The following is a 21,007-nucleotide window of genomic DNA, read 5'->3' as shown; positions in this document are numbered from 1 at the left end:
AACTCTGTAGCCTGTTCTGTGATCCTAAAATCTTATTTACGCGTACTTTGGCTGGTCAAGAGATTAGCTCCTGCAATTACTTGCCCAAAGAAATAAAACTTCAGACCAATACGAAAAATGCAGTTTACACATTGCTTTTCCTTCTCAATATAGATCTAAGAGAACTTTGACTTTGAAGGTAACATTGCATAGCTTAGCTGAGGGCTTTCAAATGAGATCATGGCTCAGCCATCACCAAATACAAGAGAAACAGCAGATATTTCCAGGAGACTCAGATCCCTTCTCTGAAATTGGTGCAGTATCTCTGCTGCTGAGATGCTCTGTTTAACGAGTTACAACTTTAGGGATGATGAAATCTAGTAAAATCTCTCCAATGTTCTGTTTTCTCTCCACAGTCCCCTGCCCCTCAGCCTTTACTGGGTTTTATTTGGAACCATGCTTCACCTTGAGAAAACTAGAATGCTGCTGAAGGTAGGTGAATCCTGAGGTAAAAACAGAGCTGACAATCTGGAGCCTGCTGAGGCTGCCTCACTTTGTGGGGTGCGGTCGGGGAGCAGATATGACAATACTGCGGGATCGGAAGACAATGTTACCTCAGGAATATGTTGAAAATAGTTTTAATATATATATTTGTAAATGTATATAATATATAATATATATTTACATATATAATATATGTTATATATTATATATATAAATATATATATATACATATATACATACACTATATATATATATATATATATATATATATATATATATATATTCTGAGCCTATATAAAAATTCACCAAAGGAAGAACAGATGGGAGAGGGGAACTAGCAGTATGTGTAGTATTTGTGTGTTAAAAGTTGGTCTAATTTCCTGACCAGTGTTTACATTATAATATTGCCAGTATTCTGTATTACATATTATTATCAGCCATGATTTTCTTTCATTAAAGGTTTTCTTGTTGATTTTTTACTTATTCCAGAGCTTCTAGCAGAGAACACTCACAATCCAATAAGTAATAAAAATCCAAAGTGTGTTTTAGGGATTGCCAATCTGGATCTGGGAGTAGACTTCAGGGGACACTTTAAATTGCATGTAAACTATAATGCATATATTTATTTCATATTTTAAGGGGAGAATTTCCATAGTAGTCATTAGATTTATGAAGTCATTAGTGGACCCAAAAAATGAGCTATATGATTATGTGTCATTTTGTGGAATGAGTTTAATTCTGCCTCAGAGAATGAAATTGATAGAAGTCAGAAATCCTAATCTAAATTTAGTTTTTACATAACTATTTAGTCCATAAATGTGAATTTGATGAAACTATAGTCAGGCATGTTATCTACTACACACAAAGATTAGAGACAAATAGAAGTATTATATTTTATGATTATTAAAAATAAAATCATATGCTTTCTTCCAATACTTAGAAACTTCAACTTCAAAGAATTGAAACTTTTAAAATGTAGATTTCCAAAAAAGATGACAAGTTGTGTAAGATTTTGGTATAAGAACAAAGTTAACCTTTTCCTCTCCCCAGAAATAAACATTAAACTAAAGATAATCAGAATTCTAGTCATAAGCTTTTATTTTTTGCACTTGAAGAACTGAAAGCTTTCTCTGTTTGTTATTTTCTGAGGAAGGGGGTTTCCTGTGTGTCTTTCTGAAGCTCTGGGGATCCCCTCATCTTTTTAGTCTTAGCTACCTTTTCCCTTATGGCAAGCATCCTATAAACCAATGAGGGCTGCTGTGGCCATCATTTGTCATCCCCTGGCATTGATATCTGCAATTTTTCTGGACTGAATCAGTGTGCTGTTTCCTGGTATCAGGCTCGAAGTACTTCCAAATGCTGATGCGGGGGGCCTGCCTCAGGGGGAGGCAGAAGCTGTCTGATTTGAAGGGACAAAAGCCTCACAAATCATGTTCACAATGTCTGAAATTCTATCTCTAAAAATGTAGTAGTTTGAGATTTTCATTTTTCTGATGTTTCTTTCTCTTAAAACGCAGTTGACTGGGAATCCTATTATTACTCTAGTATTTTGGCAAGGGGCATTGGGTCAGCTATGCACACATAAATGCTAAGAAAAGAGATTGGTTTGTAGGTACATGAGAATCCAGGAGGAAGCAGCTGGGGGCCGGTCCAGCATGGGAGGCAGACATGTCCTGGTAGATGTGCCTTGGCTGTGTTGTGTCTCTTCCAAAGGAAGAGTTTAGGGCTCAGGCTCCGCCCACTGCCGCTGCAATTCCAGGAATGACCACTAGGAAATAACCACTTGTCAATATGCATTCCACCCAAATTGGTAATAAAGGAAATCTAAAACCTGTATCAGTTTTTCAAACCGTATGGATATGAAAGATACATTTTTCTTTGATGCCTTAAATCTGGAATTTCAAAAATCACACGTGGTGTTTTCAATGGATTATTAGTGCAGAGCACTTTAGTTCAATAAAGAATTCTGTGTCTCCATTACATAGACTGATGACACCTCCAGACATATTTATAGTAATTTTCCCAGCTGATACAGTTTAATTAATGATATAAAGACATAATTACATGTTTTAGTGATCTTTCACATATTTACAGGAACTGCTGTAACTAGCTTAATTAGAGTAATTATGTAAATAGCTGATAATGCACAACAAATTACAAAAAAAAAAAAAAGTCTCCTAGACTCTGGTATGTTCAGTTTCTAAGCAAGCTTATAAAAGAAAAACATTTGCATCTGGGGATTAAAGTTAAGACTATATGGCTGCTAAATTTTGTTGTTCCTAAACCAGGCAGCACATAACTGCTGGGGGTTTAACAGTTCACTTTTCTTCCTTTTGTAGTTCTGTTGCAGACCTCATGTCCGTTGTTCTATGAAATTGCTCATTCTGCTTTGCCACTGGCTCGAGTTTCATGATGAGTTTTCTGTCATGTTGGGGAGTTACATTGCACTCGCTGCAAATTGGAGATGATGCTTAGGAAAAAAGGTTGACAAACTTCACACCTCTCTTTCATTTCCTTTCCTGTCCTTTCTTTAACTGATAGCTTCTGTTTTCATCACATTCACTCACAAAAATGTTTCTTTGGACAAGGCTCTAAGTGCTCTCTTTTGTAGTTAAACGCAGGTTTGTAATGTCTATAACTGATGTTCTACTGTGGAGTTCTTACTCTTGTTTGTCCAGCTCTCAGTTCCTTTCAATGTGGCCTTTTCTATTGACGTGATCAGTCTTTTCGTCCATAGCAGGAAGCAAGAGGCTCCTTTTAAAGTGAAATAATGCCCCTCCTTAATCAGCTGGTGTGTTTCCCTTGGTTGATTGATACCAGGCACGCCCTCTCCCTGCCTTCACTTTTGCAGACTGCTGGATCCATGTCATTGGGCTTTCTGTGTAAGACCTAAGGAAATTCAACAGAGGCCAAAACAAATATCAAGCTTAAGTAGAGTATAGGATCAAATTTTAATGATAATTTGCTCGAATTAATGCTTCTTGCAGGCTTTACACAATCCTCCTGTGCTAACTTTTCAGTCTTTCACCTGCCCTGCCTTATTTCCCACTATCCCACAACATGAAATCTCTCCTTCAGCCAGGCCAGTCTCTTGAGTGACCTGTGAACACATTCTAGAACCTATGTGTTCATTTCCTTTTCACAGTCTCCTACTCTATTGGATATTACCCAGTTTTGAGATACTTCTCTAGTTCACCTCCGGCATGAAGACTTTCATTACTAATCTCAATGAGTTTTCTCTTCCAAAACATAGTCTACACCATGTAAATCAATTAATTCTGTACTGTCATGTATTGTGCAGCCACCTCTTTTCTTCAGCTAAATGGAAGTCTCCTGGAGGAAGGAGGACTGTCTGACACTTCTTTATTCTTCACTTGTCATTGTGTCGATTACATAGGAGGCTTGTCATTGTGTCGATTACATAGGAGGCATTTGGTAAATTCTCATTCATGGATTCAAGTGTATTTAATGAGGAACTCTGCATATGGCTGTACAAACTGTGTATGCTTAACTCTAGGGGGCACCATCCAGCATCAACTTTGCAATGCTTTTTACTGTTACAAGATGGTGGCCCCTTTCTTCTCAGTGCCACTTTTTGAGGTCACAGATGTCCTTAGCTTCACCCTTACCAATTAGTCTCCCTCTGCTGAAATCTGAATTAGTCAGTCACCTCCACAATAAGATCCAGTATCCTCCCTTAAGGAATTCACAGGCTAATAGGGAACACAGACAAAGAAACACAGAATTGCTAAATCTTTTGATCTATGTAATGGTACAAGCATGCAGGAATTACAGAAGTGATATAAGGGAGGAAGTAACATTTAAGTTGTAGGATTAACAAAACTAATTGGATGTTGGGTTGAGAAAGGGATGGATGAAGGAGGGTAGGGTCACTCCTAGGTTTCTGGCTCTGGAGATGTCATAAATGATGATGTATCTTGTGGGAGAGGTAATTCTAGATAAGGAGAAGAGTGTTTGGAGAGAAAATAATATTTTGGGATGTGTGGCTTTTGACAGGCCTAGGAGAGATGGGAAATGCCCCATGAAGTATTGTTTCCATTGGCTTAGTACTGAGAAGTGGAAAATGAAGAGCGTCAGCATCATCAGTATATGGGTGGTGGTTGTGTGAGGTGTTTGAACTCCCAGAGACTGTGCAGGATGAGGAGGGGAAGGGGCCAAGAACAGAGTTCCTGGAGGTGGCGGAGAAAAAGCTAACCAAGAGCAGAGTATGAGCAGAAAAGCCCAAGGGCTTGAGGTGTCATAAGCCATGTTAGGATAACTGAGGACAGCACATTCCAAGATCCTGCTTTAATAAATTGATAGGAATGATTCCTAATAAGCACCACCAAATATCACAAATGCATAACATTTGCTTTGCATATGAAGTGAATGAATAAACATTTCCTTTCTAAACGTTTTAGTATTATTTATTTGTATAGTCCTTTAGGAAGTTGTATCTGGTCAGTAGAAAAATTAAGTTAGGTTTAAATAATGAAGCAGGTGTTCTTTAAATGAATATGGAGAGTAGGCTGAGGTGTAAGAACCGGCAGTAAGGTGAGATCATCAGGGCATATTGGTGAGCAAGGAGAAGGCAGAATTGCTCATCTTCATTCACAGCCCTGCCCCCATGGCCAGTTTCCTGTAACAGTGAGTTGTACTAGGCACCCTTGACCTTGAAGCCCCTTGCAGCAAACCATCATAAACCATCTCCTTACATTTCTGTCTTTTTACTCTACTATCCTCTGCTCTGCTTGTTCAGAGTCTGTTTTAGGTGTTTATACCCTTGTTGCTTAAGAGTTTCTTCTAAATGGCTTTAAATACCTTCTATATACGGTACTTCTATACCCTTACGATTCTGAAATTTTGTCTTCAGTTTGGGTCTGTCTCTCGAACTTCAGACTCATGTAGCTAAAAGTCTGGTCCTCGTTTCCAGACTCTTCCAAGCCTTTCCTTTTTCAGTCAATGGCAACTCCATTTTTTTTCCCAGTTATAAAACCTAGAGATTACAGTAGTCCCTCCTCATTCATGGTCTCACTTTCTGCAGTTTTAGTTACCTGTGGTCAACCATGGTCTGAAAATAAAAAGGGAAATTCCAGATATTTTGAGAGAGCACATTCATATAACATTTATTATAGTATATTGTTATAATTGTTCTATTTTATTATTAGTTACTGTTGTTAATCTCTTACTGGGCCTAATTTATAAATTAAACTTTTTGTATGTATAGAATAAAGTACAGTATGTATCAGGTCTGGTACTATGCGTGACTTCAGGCATCTATTGGGGGTCTTGGAATGTATGCCCCACAGATAAGGGGAAACTACTATATCCTTGATTTCTCTGTAACCCATCAAGAAATCTTATTGGCTCTACCTTTAAAAACAATATTCAGAATGTAGCCACTTCTCACCACCTCATTGTTAGCACGCTGTTATTCACCACCATCATCTCTCACCCATAATATACTACTCTAACTGGCTGTCTGCAGTCTAATCTCAACACAGCAGCCAGATCCTTTTAAAAAATAAATCCTGTCACTCTTCTGTTCAAAGCCTGATGGTTTCCCAATTTCGAGTAAAACCCTAAGTCCCTATAATGACATATGTATGATTCACCATCCCTTGCCTCCCTCTCACTGCCCACTGCTCCCCCACCCCCACCCCAACTTTGTACCTCACATCCTCCTACTGTTCTTGCCCAGGCCACTCCAATCTCTAGAACTTCTTAGCTGATCCTGGAAATGGTAGGCATGCTCCCACTTCAGGGTCTGCTTTTTCTTCTGCCTGGATGTTTTCCCCTCTAGCCACATGACTTGCTTCCTCCCTTCCTTTAGGCCTTCATTCAAATTTCCCTATTCAGTGAGGCCTCCCCGTGTACTCTACCTAATATTTTAGCTCCCCATCCCCACATTCCCAGCGCTCCTTCCTTGCTAAATTTTTCTCTTTATCACATGATCACTTTCTGATGAAGGACATATTGGGACCTACCTTTGTAATTGTCTCCTCCACCACTAGCACATATGCTCAAGAGGAAAAGAGGCCTTGTTTCTTCACAGCTGTGTCTCCTTTGTCTAGAGAAGTGCCTGGCATATATTGGGCACACAACAAATATTTAATGAATGAAGGAGAGACTAAAACGACATAGTACTTCTGCGTCACTTGTCAATAAACTCTCTCTGATCTCTCCATACTATTTAAACAGCTTCAGAAACCCCACTTTCTTCCCAACATTTCCTGAATTGAGTAAAGAATTTATGAATTCTGTCCAGAATACAGCAGCTGGATCTGAAATAACCAAAACCATTCTCCTCTCTTTTTTCCTGTCATCATCATCATCATCATCATCATCATCATCATCATCATCGTCATTCTCTTTGTTGTCATTGTCGTTTATTGACCATGTTATTATTTTCCAGCAGCTAGAACAAGCTTGACATACATTGTCTCATTTAATCTTTACAGCCACACTGTAATTTAGCTCCTATCCTCCTTTTTGAGATGAGGGAACTAAGAGATAAAGAGGTTAAGAAATTTGCCCAAGGTTACACAGCTAGTGAGTGGCAAAGTCAAAAGGTCTCAGGCTGCTACCATCCCTCATTTCCCTAGATCTATATTTGTATATTTGATATAAACATGTAAAAATGGGGCCATTTGCAAATGGTTTGGACCACACGTTCACAGGCAAGGTAATGAGTCCCAATACAGAATCAAGCTACAAAAGCAAAGCTAAACATTCTTTTAAAAGCAAATGCTTAGTTAAGTACATCGAATTGTAATAGGCACTACTCTACTTGGGAGGGCATTTATTTCAATGGAAAATGATAGATAGACAAGATCTCATGCTGACTAATTTATTGAAAAAAATGCATTTTGTATTCTTCTTAAAAGTCAGTTTCTCCTACGATAAAAAACAGAAATAAGACTATAACTAATGTCATTTTGTCTTAAATATCCGGGTGAAATTTCAGTCAGTTTTCCAAAGGAAGCAATTTAACACCCTAGCAAATGGATTTTAGAAACCATATTTTCATATATGTATAGACTGTAAAGCTGATACATTTTGCCGTTCATTCAAGTAAAATAAAACATTTAAAAAACTGGTGACAGGAAAGGATTTGACCGTGATAATAGATGTTTTAGAATGATAATGTGGAGACATGCTTTCTTCTTCCCAGAATAAGACATTTCAGTTCTTAACTTTTCTACCTCTTATTTGCTTATTGAGCAAAGTTTGGGGGACATGACATTGAGAATGAATGTTCGGATGTCAGGTACCCTCTAACGGCATAAACTGAAGTCAGAGATATTGAACACAGTGTTTAAAAAGGCTGTTATTTCATCATGAGTTTTGTAACTTCATAGAAGATACTTGAGGAAATTAGTATCTTATACTCAGATGCACATGTTTTATTTCTTCAACAGGATTTTGTAAGAGAGAGAACTCTTTTTTAAAAAATTAAGAGCACACCACTAACTTCATGTTATACCAGAAAAGTATGAGGTTCCTTGAAGTCACCCAAAAATAACACTTCCACATAAACCTGTCACCTTACAGACACTATATTTTCTTTCATTTAAAAAATTTGTGACTTTTCTTTCTAGGTCAATTACTACATGCTCCTTTCTTCTTTCTTTTTAAGTAGCTAATGGCAAAGAAGTAGGGGTAGATTAATAGTAGGTAATATAAAGGATAAATTTAAATGCATGTAAGCACATATTTGTGAGGACTTCATTTAGAAGCTAAAGGAAGTGCTCTAGAATTATACAAAAGAGCACGTGTATCTCTTGGAGTAATCAAGAAGACTCCATTACACAAACCAGGCTTTCGTTATTCATTAGCACAGGACTTTAGTTTTGTTGTTATGATGTGTGTAAATAATTTTACTTTTCATATGCCTTGTTCAGTCAGCAACTGTTCAACTGTTTCCCTATATATTTATTGCTTACTAGAATTAATTTAAGATGAAAGCATAAGAGAGCTACAGACTATGTAATAGTAATTGTTGCTTTGGGAAAATACAGCTGACCTCTGGTCTACCTACCAGTCAGAATTTTAAGATGTTAATAAATTCAGTATTTCCCTTCCTTTCCCCTTCATTCTTTAGTGAAAGCTTCAGAAAACCGAGAGTTACGTGCTGCTGGTTTTTGTTTTTTCTTCTACAGCACACATTTGGGAGTTTGAACCTCTTACCTCTGTAATGTAGAAGAATAGGTTTATAAATTCTAGAAATTGTCCTTCCTTAATTGTAAGAACAATATGATTACCTTGGTAATGCTTTCAACTAGAGACCATAAATACAAATACTTCCGTGTCCATGTTTCCTTTACAATTTTCCTCAAGTGTACTATTATTATCATTATTATTTGCTTATCTGTATTAGCAAGATATGTACAATTTAGTGTCCTGCTTTCTGAATTTGTTCTTAAGCAAGGATTCTGTGCTTGTATTCTTAACTTTCTTGCTACCCCACTTTCAACCACTGTTAGCACAAACGATGCCTGTCTCAGAAAAAAGTCACTTCTTCAATGTCATGGGAATTAATTCTTTTCTATATCATGACTCTCCTGGATACTTATTCAGTCATTGACACCTGTGCTAAATACTGGCAACGAAGACGTAAATAGATCCAGGTTCTTGAACTTGAGTGAGGGGACAGGTAGTCAGGGAGTTGATGCTTATAATAAACTCTAAAATATTATGATCAGTCCCATGATAAGCATGTGTATAAGGGATTGTAGATGAAGGGGACAAAGGAAAGACTTCACAGTGGAGGAGATATCGAATTGGGACTGGTAGAAGTCTACCAGAGAGAAACACAGATGAACACTTTCAAAAGAGGCACTAGTATGAGGGAATAATATGGCAGTGTAAAGGGCATAGCCCTACAGGGACCATGCAGATAAAGAAAATGAGTGACTAGTCTAGGAAAGGGGTAGGGACCATGGAGAATTAGAGCCTGCATGCCACATCTAAAGCAGAAAGCCATGACTTAGCTTCAACGGGTTGCTGCCATGCAGGACTGTGGGCCCAATATTGGCGAATCTTCCATTTTTAACAAGAAGATAAAAGTCCTGTGAAATACCCAAACATTAATCTTTGTAAACACTTAAAGCCCAACAGAACATATGGATGAATGGGTCCACAGATCTGAATCTTGGCCAATAACACACTCCAGAAATGGTTAGTTCTGGGTAGTAAGAGCAGGGAATATGTTCTGGAAGATGAGAGAGAGAGTGGTAAAAGGTGAAGATGGAGAGATCGGTTGGAGATTGTGTGTAAAAGACCTATTCTTTGTCTGGTAGTTTGGACTTCATTCTAGAGGTAATAGAGAATAGTAAAACAGTTTTATGTAGAAACATGCTATAATAATTGTATCTATTATAACTTCCTGAAAATATTCAGAATAATTTATTGTTTTAATTTAAAACAAGTTCTGAATATAGATTTACATGATCCGCTCACAGATGTAGTGTAGACAGGAGCAGATCTAGTACTTGTTTGTAGTTACAACTGGGATTAATCAAATACTCAGAAATTAAATGAACCATAGGACAACTCTGTTACCACCACCGCCACATGTTTGCAGATGCAGTCGTGTAAATCAGCTGAAATTTTCTGCACTGTTAAAAAGTGTTACCAGCCACGCCCCCATTCTGAGCATTAAATAGGAATCAGCCTCACTAAAAATAACCTGACATGCACAGGTCGAATAAGCAAACCAGAACGCATCCTTAGACCTTTACCTGTTTGTATAAATATTTAGAGCTGAACCAAAGTTGGGGTGACCTCATGCCAGAAGGATGTGGTTAAGCTGTACCCCACTGTTTACCTGCCCGCATGGCCACTACTCCCTTTTCTCTGCTCTCTGAGGCCTGGCAATGAATGGACTTGAAGGAAAATTTCTCTATTTCCCTTCAGAGTTTCAATGCATTGCCATAACTGCACACACTGACAGATTGTGGGGCCAAATGAAAGCTCAGCACTTTTTTAGGTATACTGAAATGGGACTCTGGTGACACACTGTTGCATGTGTGAAGGAATCTTACTGTTAGTGTGGTTTAATGTTCTTGGAATCCAGTACTGGTTTGAGTTATAAGCACTGTGGGAAAGAAGTGTTCTCTTGCCCTCCCATGACAGCTCCAAGTGGGGTCTCTGGTTTTACATAGGTCCAGAATTTGGGGTCAAAAGTTGAAACTAATGACTAAAGTTGGACTCTGAGCTTTTAGTCATGATAGGTTCTAGAACTAGGACACAATTAGCCTTAACAGTGAAAATGTAACCTCAAACCTCTATCAGCTCAGAGGTCATAAAGTGAGAAGAGTCATTTTAGAGTAGAACTCTGGATTGGGAATGATGAGATTATTATAGCTTCCTTTGAAGATCTTTGTCAAATCATGTTTTCTCTGTCTCTCAGTTGGTTCCGTTGTAAACGGAAATAATAATCTGTTCTTTTCTACTGGATGAAAATGAGTATCCCTTGAGTATGTATTGCGATCTTCAGGAAAAAAGGTCTTGAAAGAGTATATTGTTATTTTTATTAGTTAAGAATTACACCTGTATAAAAATGAAAAGACAATCCCCTTACACTCTACTTCATTTATGACAAATACTTCATTTTAGAAGACTAACCATATACAAGTTAGCATTAAACTAGACTTTGTCATTAATTGCTAACAAGTGGTATATTTACTTTGTGTCTCCAAAGCAGAATATAAATGGTAAAAATGAAAATGAAAACAATTTAAAGAACAGATGATGCGATGGAACATTTCTGGCCTTTTTGGCCCTTTTGTATGGTGCATACTGACAGTCAAGGGAGACATAATCAAGTTTCCTCACAGATGTTGTCCCTATAAAACCAAATCCTCCATTCTCACTTTCACTGAAAAAGGAGAAAAAAGATATCCATGATTAGGGGAACTTTGGGACTCAATTTTTATGGTTTGCCAACTTCCCTGTTCAAACTTTCACTACTTTCATTATCGGTATCAATCAAGACTGTACACGCTTGGAATCACTTTTGCTCATTTTCATTCTTAGCTTTTGTGTGTGTGTGTGTGTGTGTGATTTTTTAACCCACTCTTCAATTATTCTTGGAAAGACTCTAAATTCTGATTTTCCTCATCATGTTTTTATCTTCTTCCCCACCCCCTACAACTAATTCACAAGGAAAGTTTTGGTTCTTCCATTTAGTGTGCAATTCTTTGATCTTTCTTTCTGAGAGAGGTGGGCCACCTACTGTTGCCTTTTGGTATAACTTCTGAAATTGGAAAATTCTGGTTGCAGAGCTTAGACAAATTTATAAAATAAGGAATTACACGCAGCCATATCAATTTACGAATTAGTCCTGTTGGCATAAAGAATTTTAAAAACATTGGAATTTTTTGCCGTTATCTTTGTTATTCAGTAAACTTTTTTTTTTTTTTTTTAACCTGCACGGTTGGGGTAGTGGAGGCAGAGAAAGCAGATGAGGGGCTAAGGAAGCATTTAAAAATCACCAAGGCCCAAGTCACACCCCTAAGAAAATCTGATTTATTGGTGTGGGTTGGGGCCCAAGTATCAGTATTTTTTGAAATGTGCCCAGATGATTTGAATATGTCACAACTGAAAACTACCACTACGATTCTGCTGCTTCTTATTTATTGAAGCTGGGTTTTTTCAGTAAGCAAAGCAGCTGCTCTGTCAGGCTTCTTACAGAGCAGGAGGGCCCTCATGGAATATATATCTAAAAGATTTCCAGAAGGAAACTGTCATGAATTGGCATGGCATAAATGATCAAATCCCATGAATGGCCAGTAAGAGCTTCCAAAATTTCCTTTTTAGCTTTTCAGTGAAGTGTGTAAAGTGAATGAGATAGATTTTGTTCAAAATTCTGCTCCTCCTTTCTCTGAATGTATTAACTTGACCTAGGTACTTCACTTTTTAACTCTAAAATGAAGGTGATAATAGTAGGTAGATCACAGTGGTTTATAAGAATTAAGATAAATAATACATGGCCCATCCTAGTACTGAGACTACTGCCTGGCACATAGGAAGTACTCAATGAAACTTGGAATTATTGGTAAAGGGAATTGTACTGTAGTGAGTGATGTATCCTGGTCTCTAAAAGTGTCTTTTGAATTTTTGCTTAAGCCTGGCTATCACCCTTAACGGGTTCTTTACAAAATGTTACATTAAACTGCATTTGTGCAAATTTTGACTTTTGGTGCATAGCTAAGCAGTTTAACTAAATTTAACTATGACTTTACTGTGAAAATATGCTTCTACTACTATGATTAGGCCGGGTCACAGCTTATATGGTTACAGAGGGATAAGCTGAAATCTACTTTTCCTCTTAGAATCCTTAGCAAGAGGCGAATGACAGTGCATGAGTGTTTCAAAGATGCAAGCTGGGTTTTTATCCTTTAAAAATTGCTATGCAACAATCTTAAATGAAATTTTAAAGGTACAAAAAGTCTACCTATTATCCTGTTACACTAGCATGGTTATTTAAATTTCTCCTTGCTTTCTTCCAATTCTATTTGAATGTCTTTATCCATATTATGTCTTCCCTGACTGAGGAGTCACTGCACGTACTTTGTATTTGATTTAGAAGTGTGGGCTTCAGTGTCAGAGTTCTTACCTTCCAAGTCTCTACCATCCTGGTTCTACGTGAGCGCTATAACTTCTCTGTGCCTCATAGAGTTGGTATGAGGACTTAGGACATAGTACTACAATACGTTTTAGCTATTGTTTCACAGTTTTTTGGTAAACTCTTTCAACTTGCTATATGACTTAAGTATTTCCATTATTTAAATGCCAATGTAGTTTTTCACTGTGAAATGTTAATATTTTGAAAACTGGAAATTACATATAGCCTTAAAAGTTTCCATTTCTCTTAGTATTTTCCATATTAAAATAATTTTAATTGGATATGTCCAAGTGTATTCAGCAGATATGTATAGACACAAAAGAATGAAAAAAAAATGATCATTTGATGAAGGGACTATCAGGCAACCACACAGACATTGTTATGTATCTCAAGATTACACAGAATGATTCTAAACCTCTGCCAGTTTACTATGTGGTTCTTCAGCTATGAAGAAGTTCCTATAGACTCACTCCAGTGAGTCTAAGTGAGGCCTTCTTGATCGGAAGCACCTCCAGGTATGGTGTTGATGAAAAGAGAGATAAGATTAACTCTTTGTGCCATACACTTTCTATTTGCAAATGAAAAGTGACCAGCTGATGACTTACTAGGATTGGGAACGATCTGTGATGCTCATGCGTTCAACAAATTATCATCACATGCTTGTCACTTACCAGGCTATGCAATGTGAGCAAAAGCAGATGGGGTCTGACCTCCTGGAGTTTACCATCAAGGAAGGGAAACAGATATTAATCAAATGATCAATTGAACAAGTGTGACATTATACTTGGAACATATTCTAGGAAGGAAAGGTGCATGGCACAATGAGAGTCTAGACTTAAGGTACCTGACCTGGCCAGGGAGGTCAGAGAAAGCTCCCCTAAGGAAGTCACAGTTGTGCTGAAAACAGGTGGGTGAGAAAACAGATGGAGGAGTAGGTGAAAGGGAAGGAAAATGCTTCCTTGGCAGAATGGAACAGAAAATACAAAGGTCCTGAGGCAAGAGGAAGCAGAGCAAGTAAAGGGAATTGAAAGAAGGCCAGGTGGCTATCCTGTGACAGATTGGAGTGACTTGCTGTCATATGGATTGGGCCAGTGGTATGCTGGAGGAGGCTTATACCAGTTTCTGAGACCTGACTCCATATGTGTCTTCCCAATTCCACATACAGTGACTTGAAATTGGCCAAGGTGGGTGTATTTACACCATAAAAATCAGCCAAGTCTCTCTTTACCCCCCAGAGAGCCAGTTTACCAGCACACCATTGGATTGAATTATGTGGAGCTATGCCTGGATTCAGGATCCAACCATTCCAGGTGATTCCTAATCTGAGAATTGAAGCAACAAAGAGACATATCTTGGGAGAGGAAAAGAGACTGTGATTTCCAGTGACCATCACAACTTACACAGTAAGAGCAAACTAATTAGGTATGAAGAATGTCCTCTGGCATTCTGGCTTTATCCTTTCTTTTCTTTTCCTTTCTGTTTTTACAAATACAATGACTCAAACATCTATGCCAAATACTGAGTAAAGCCTAGTACTCTCCCTGAGATTCGTAAGAATTCCCAGGATGGGTGTCTTTTTCCTCATGACCACCTCTCACCTTGAATCTCCTGCTGAGTTGTCTGCTCTCTTCATCTTGCTGCCTCTGCCTGCTAGAGTCTGCCCACACTGCCTTACTTTCATGATGTTATCATTCATCACAAGGCCATCACCCATCTTCTTTCATTTCCCAAAGCAGCATCAACAGCAGGAACAGAGAAGAAATTAGGATTAGGATGGAACCTCAGTATGAGGCCTTCTTGCCCTAAAGTTCCTGCCTTGGGTGGTCTCCTTCTAGGGCTCCCAAAGTCTTAGTGCATCTCCTCCCTCAACCCCATTCCATCCCCCACCTCCCGGGAATTTTTGTAATATTATTTGGAAATTTTTAATTTGTGATCTTTATTCTAGATTATGCTCAACACATATCTTTGCTAATCCAGAAAACTCATCATCTTATTTACTAAAACAAAGAGCAGTCAACCCGAATGACCCCGAGCAGTAGGAAGAGCTAACAATATGTTTGAAACGATCATTTTTCCTTCCCTCAGGCAAGATCATAGTTTTAAGCCCAGTTCACTTCTCCCCCAACCAAAGGTCTTGGGTCTTGGGATGTTACTCTTCATTTTACAGAGACGTTCATTGTGCTTCACAATCGTACATTTTTATAGGTGGAGAACTGGAAACACTATCTCTTATCTAGATCTTAGTAGCCCCAGTTCATTTTAGACTGCAATATGCAATCTTCCAGTGTTACTGAGATTTTATTATTTTTTTAGTTCAGACTCCTTGGCATAATTAGAATGCCTTTCTGCCATCCTCCTCCTCCTCTGGTCTGGAACACTGGACGCTGGCGTGTTGCTACAGGAGGTTTTCACTGCCATCTCAGCCAGCTTGCAAGCTATTAGCAGTATGCCCTCCGGGGCACGGAGTGAAACATTAACCTCTGGGTCAGTCTCCTCCACCTCTTTACCTTCTTACTCTCCTAACACATAATTCCTATGTAGACTTTAGAGAAACGATTCTATCTGCCATTTCAGCCATAGAAGAAAGAAGCTGTTACATACAGGAAGATAGAATGAAGTCTGCGTTACTATTGAGACAATACCTGGCCAGCTAAAATTTAGTGGAGTTAGTCCTCAGCTCCTCAGACGTCCTTTAGGCCTTCCTTACCAGCCCTTTCCCCACACCCAGAGAATCTGTTCAATTCATTCACACTGAGGTATGAATGACTTAATATAACATGGCTTCTAGAGCTATTTACAGTTCATCAGGAGAAAGGCGTTTAGCCCAAGGAATCACATTGTTTTTGGATGGAGAAAATTATTTTTCAAAAAGCCGTCTCTGTAACACATTCAACATTATTTCCCCCAGTTTTAAGGGTTACTCCATGAGGCTACATATGAGCAGAACTAGAAAACTTACGGTTTTTGGGTGGGGAAGTCTCCATTATAATTAATTCAGCACTGAGATGTTAATACATGGTCAGTTCTCTCTTTTTAGAACTAGATTGAAAGGGCCTCTCTTTTTTAAAGGCAGAATTCCTGGAGACTTTCAGCAAAGAGTTAGTGGCTTGTATTCAGTCTCTTATTAATGTGTATGGCCTATTAACACCGGCCCAGTGCTTGTCTTAATAAACAGTAGAGCAGGTCTAGAAAGAAAAGATTTAAGGTCTATGTCAGTCTTGCCCTGAGAACAAGGGTTCTCTAGTGCTTTTAACCCATATCTTTCAAGAGATCTAATTCAAACAAGAAACATTATAAAAGCTGAAACTCATCTTTTTATTACCCTGCCCTTACTTTCACTGGTAACTTACATTTTAAGGCTTTGATAGAACATTGAGGCAAAGTCAAATGAACATTATGAGGTCATGGTTAGGTTGGATTTGGCAATTTGATCTACTAATTCCAGAAATGAGGGCCGGAGACTTATGCCCATGGAAATGAAGGCCAATTAGACATAATTAACGTGTAGATTCAAAAATAAGATAGCACAGCATTTTACTCTGAGACTTTGCCAGTATAGTTTAATAAATGAAAATGAAATGCAGTCAAGTTGAGACATTAGAAAATGAGGTTAGGCAGTATTATGCAAACATCTCAAGACCTGGGTAATAGACCCTGACACTTTGGGAACGTGGATTCCCTAAAGCCCAACAGTGGATCTTTTGTGGTTTAATGGTCTTACCCATTTTCTGAAGGAAAGGGCCTGCACAAAAAATAGGAGAGAAAGCAGTATTTTTGGTTCAGGTAAATATTAGAGTTAAGGATTCATAAAAAGTTTTAGAGTTGGCCAAAGCTTTTAAAAGTTACTGATATTTAGGAGTTTTTGTTTCCCCTTATTTTTGCATAGGGTCTCTCACCACAAAGTCTGCTTGTGATGGCACTACTTAGCTGCCACAAATGGAAAACTAAAAAGTTAAATGAAAATTATACTTTGCGCATACAGAGAGTAGGTGATTAGAAAATAGAACTAAGGATTCAATTCCTGGATTATTTTTTTTTAAAGAATTGCCTTTACTCCTAAGATTTCTTTTTAGTAAAGCTTTAGGCTGTTATAGTGCAAATTGTACCTGGCTTAAGGGCAGCAAGATTTACTTAATGACTACCTGCAAATCATTTGAGAATCTTAAGGGAGGAATGTTATTAGAGTGTAGCGCAGTAAATGCTCTCTGTGCAGGGGAAGGCTTCCCCAGCTCATGGCCCCAGGCTTTGATCTCATCAGCCCTCATAATGAATTTCAGCCTTTTGTTTTATAGGGACTTGCTTCTAAGGTAGAGCATAGCTCAGTGTAGACATTATCTAATTCTTCCTGGTAACATTGATGCAAGTTTGGGTGGGGCAGGTGTTATTATTACCCAGCCCATTGTGCAGATGGGGAAATAAAATAGAAAGTTAAGTGACTTTCTCAAAGTCAAAGAGAAGCTAAACAAGAGCCAAGAGGATTCCTTTTGGGGTTTCCCAATTGTCAGCCCAGACCTTTTACCTGCTGACTCTGGAGTCACCAAGCAGCCGTCGGGGAACTGGCAGGTCATACAGGGCTATGAAAGGAGTGCAGGATTCTGAGCTTGGGGGCCTGAGTTTGTCCCCTTCTGCTCTAACTGTGTGATGTTGGACAAGTCATTGGGCCTCCTTAAAATAGTTCCTCTACTTTAAAACAGGGCTCGATCAGAAATGTGCACCCCCAAAGCTGCTGGGTTTGATGAAATAATGCATTTTCAAGTTATGCCACATGATGAAATGTGTCTAATCACAGATTCCTGTGATTTTCCCAGACGGAAAAGTCGACAGTTGTGAGGTTGAAATTCATAAATACAAATACAAATGTTGATAAGTAAATCTACTTTATTACCTAGGTTCATTTCAAAATGTGTACTCAAAATAGTCCATCATTATGTTTCCTGTGGACTTTATAAGATTTTAATGCAGTCAATAGATGCATCAATTTGTGTCTTTGATATTGTGTCCTCTGTAGCTCTCTGTGGTGCCCATGAAAACTCATCCCCGCCAGGCACAGTAGATATGAATTGAGCATGTCTACCTCTGCAGCTGGGTTCCTCACGGAGCCCGAGGGGCAGTGTTCTCTGGGATTTTCAGATGACCACAGCAAGGCTGTGTCCTAAGAAGGAGTAGGGGCTCTGTCCACCTGGCTGGGTTACACATCTCCCCATGGCTCTTCTTTCTGTGTCCTGATGTCACAAGGTTTTTAGAGTAACAGCTTCAAGATCTACACAGCATGTGGGGGCTGGATCAGGGGAGAATATTGAGGGACAATTACAGGGCTGTACTTAGAACCCTCTCTCCTCTGACCACTGAGGCTTAAAAAACAAAACAAAACTAGATTATAACTATCATGTTGGATTATAACCTTAAGACTTCCTCAGCAGGCACCTCAGACGTTTATGTAAAGGATCTGTGGTAGGCAGCCCATCTAGAATAATAGACATGTCTGAATAGTGGGTTGAAAATATTATTCCCTGTTTTCTCATAGAGATATAACTGTGAAGTGAAAATAATTAATCCAAAGTTAATAAATATAAACATCATTTTAAGGTTAGAATTTTACTCAATATTTTTTATAAATCAGAGGAACCCCTGGAGTCAATTGAGTTGATATAATAAATGAGTGGTATTCCAGTTTATAGTAGCTATTCCTTCCCTTTCTAACAAATGAGCATGAAAATAAAAAAGAAATATTCATTCACCACACATACTTAAAGTTCCAGAGATTATAGCTTTCGTTAGGTCAAACAATGTCCATATTTATACCTGCAAAGTCTGTGTTCCAATGATTTATACAGTCATCTTTTTGCGGGGAGTGGGAATTATCCTATATATTTTTTTCCTTTTCCTTCTCATTTACTCCATCTGTTCTATATCCAATCTCACATCTGAAGATATGAAATTTACACATACTAAAATGAGATTAATTGACATTTTGTTGGTTTTTAGAGCGTGAAAAACTTTTTTCCCTGGGGAAAACAAAAAGGCTAATGACAATAATCAAAACTGGGTTGTGTAATTTTTGCCCGGTGTGTAACATCTAAAAAATGATTTCACTTTCTTTTTTGGCTTGAAGTATCTAGAAAATTACTAACTAGGTAGATATTATAGTCTTTTTTTTTATTTTGTTAAGTTATATTGAAACTTTGCATAGAGAAGAACTTTCATGGAGCTTGAACACATGAATTGAACACACATCACTGTCCCCATCCTATAAGGTGGGAGCTTGGTTCAAACATACATTCCAAAAGAATATTTGTGTCCAAACTGCAGATATAAAGAACTGGAGACTAATATATATGTAGACAAGGCTTTTAAACATATCATCATTAGAACATAAATATTTATTATGGTATTTTTGCAACATTCGGTTTCAGAACACTAAAAGTACTGGATCAAAAGCATTAAAATTTTGTCTCCCAAGTTTTTCCTAGGACCTTATTTACATGACTGGATCAGGGGGAAAAAATCTGAAGGTTCGCAACAAAATTAATGCTTGTGAAATTTCAAGTCTGTTCTCCTTGGACTAAGAATGTTAAACCACGTATTAGAATGTCACTGTGAATTGAAATTTGGAACTTTTCTTGATTTCTGGAAAAATGTGTGTGTGTGTGTGTGTGTGCGTGCGCACACACACACATGCTTGAACTATTACATAAGGAAATGGTTACACTAAATTCCTAACTAAAGGCATAATAGCTAAAGGCACCAGAGCTCATTTATTATTTTTTTTATGCTCTAGACATTTAACAAGCAAACCTTCACAAGATGCACATAGGAAACCAATAACTGAAATTTTACTGCTTTAGTCATTTTGAATGATCATTGAGAAGTACCTTCCCCCCAACCGTTATTTACTGAGAGGAGAGTTTATCTTTTTGGCACATTCAAGACTCCTATCAGCTACACAGCATATAAATAAAGGGGTTAAGAAAAGACAAAGAACTTCCAGAATGACTGTAGGCTACAGGAGCAATAAGAAAGTACCAACAATGTGGCATATTTATAGAAATTGGCAAATAGACCGAGGCTGGATGGGATACAGAGGGTAGTCACTTCCTCTCTGTTTGTCCTGGTGCGAAAGCACTTAAATCAAGTCACAGCCTGACCTGCTGGAAAGTACGTTTCAGCAGTCTCACAATTATCACTGTTGTTCAGTTGTAAAAGAAAGAAGAGAAGGGTTTTTGTTATTGTTGCTATATTTTATTTTGATTTTAAGAAGAGTTTCAGCAAGTTTAGGAAGAGGAAGTTAAATCTATGCCAAGTTATCACTGAGTTTTGTGGGTATTCCCTCTTGCTCTCCTCCAGAGCTGGGAATTTCCCTACCTTTCTTCATGCTTGCCCCACCCCCAGCTCATCAGTGGAGCAGTTTGCATATAAGCCTTTTCCTAGATCTGTCCCCTTGTATAGAATCCGGGCCTAAACAGAAAGTTTTTGATGTATTTGAATCCAGTACAACAATTTAGGCCAAACTTAATCTTTCAAAGAATCTTTTTTTTCCACCCTAGAAGATAATTCTTCATAGACACAGGAGAACATTGTCTCACCTGATTATCTCAAAGTTAGCATATATGAAGATATATAGTTTTGTAATTTACGTTAGAAATTTATAGTTTTGTAAATTTAAATTAGTTTTGTAAATTTTAAGTTTAAATTATTGCATATTAACTGTTGTTATCATTCATTGTAACAGAATAGAATAATAACATAAAGGTAATAAACAAGTGCTTTTCAGTTTCCTCGTTTACTGAACATTACCGAATATTTACTGAATAGCGACATTTCCATCACCTACAATCATATTTCTTATTTAACTCTAAGATTAAAAAAAATTATCAATGAGAAAATAGTGGTTGT

At 37.9% G+C, this 21,007-nt stretch overlaps 1 long non-coding RNA gene across 2 annotated transcripts in view; it reads left to right on the top strand.

The window, feature by feature from the left end:
* The first annotated feature begins 382 nt into the window (after positions 1-382).
* The window catches only part of LOC141571903 (uncharacterized), a 76,974-nt gene continuing 56,349 nt past the window's right edge, over positions 383-21,007 (top strand). The window contains exons 1-2 of one of the 2 annotated variants that reach the window (XR_012496951.1): positions 410-471; positions 14,350-14,536. This is a non-coding gene — a long non-coding RNA (uncharacterized LOC141571903). Of the gene's footprint in view, positions 472-14,349; positions 14,537-21,007 lie in introns of both variants that reach the window. The other variant, XR_012496952.1, reaches the window with a different exon arrangement.

This window comes from Rhinolophus sinicus, linkage group LG05, assembly GCF_036562045.2.
Source record: "Rhinolophus sinicus isolate RSC01 linkage group LG05, ASM3656204v1, whole genome shotgun sequence".
NCBI classification, from domain to species: Eukaryota; Metazoa; Chordata; class Mammalia; order Chiroptera; family Rhinolophidae; genus Rhinolophus; species Rhinolophus sinicus.
This window is presented reverse-complemented; position numbering and strand designations above follow the sequence as displayed.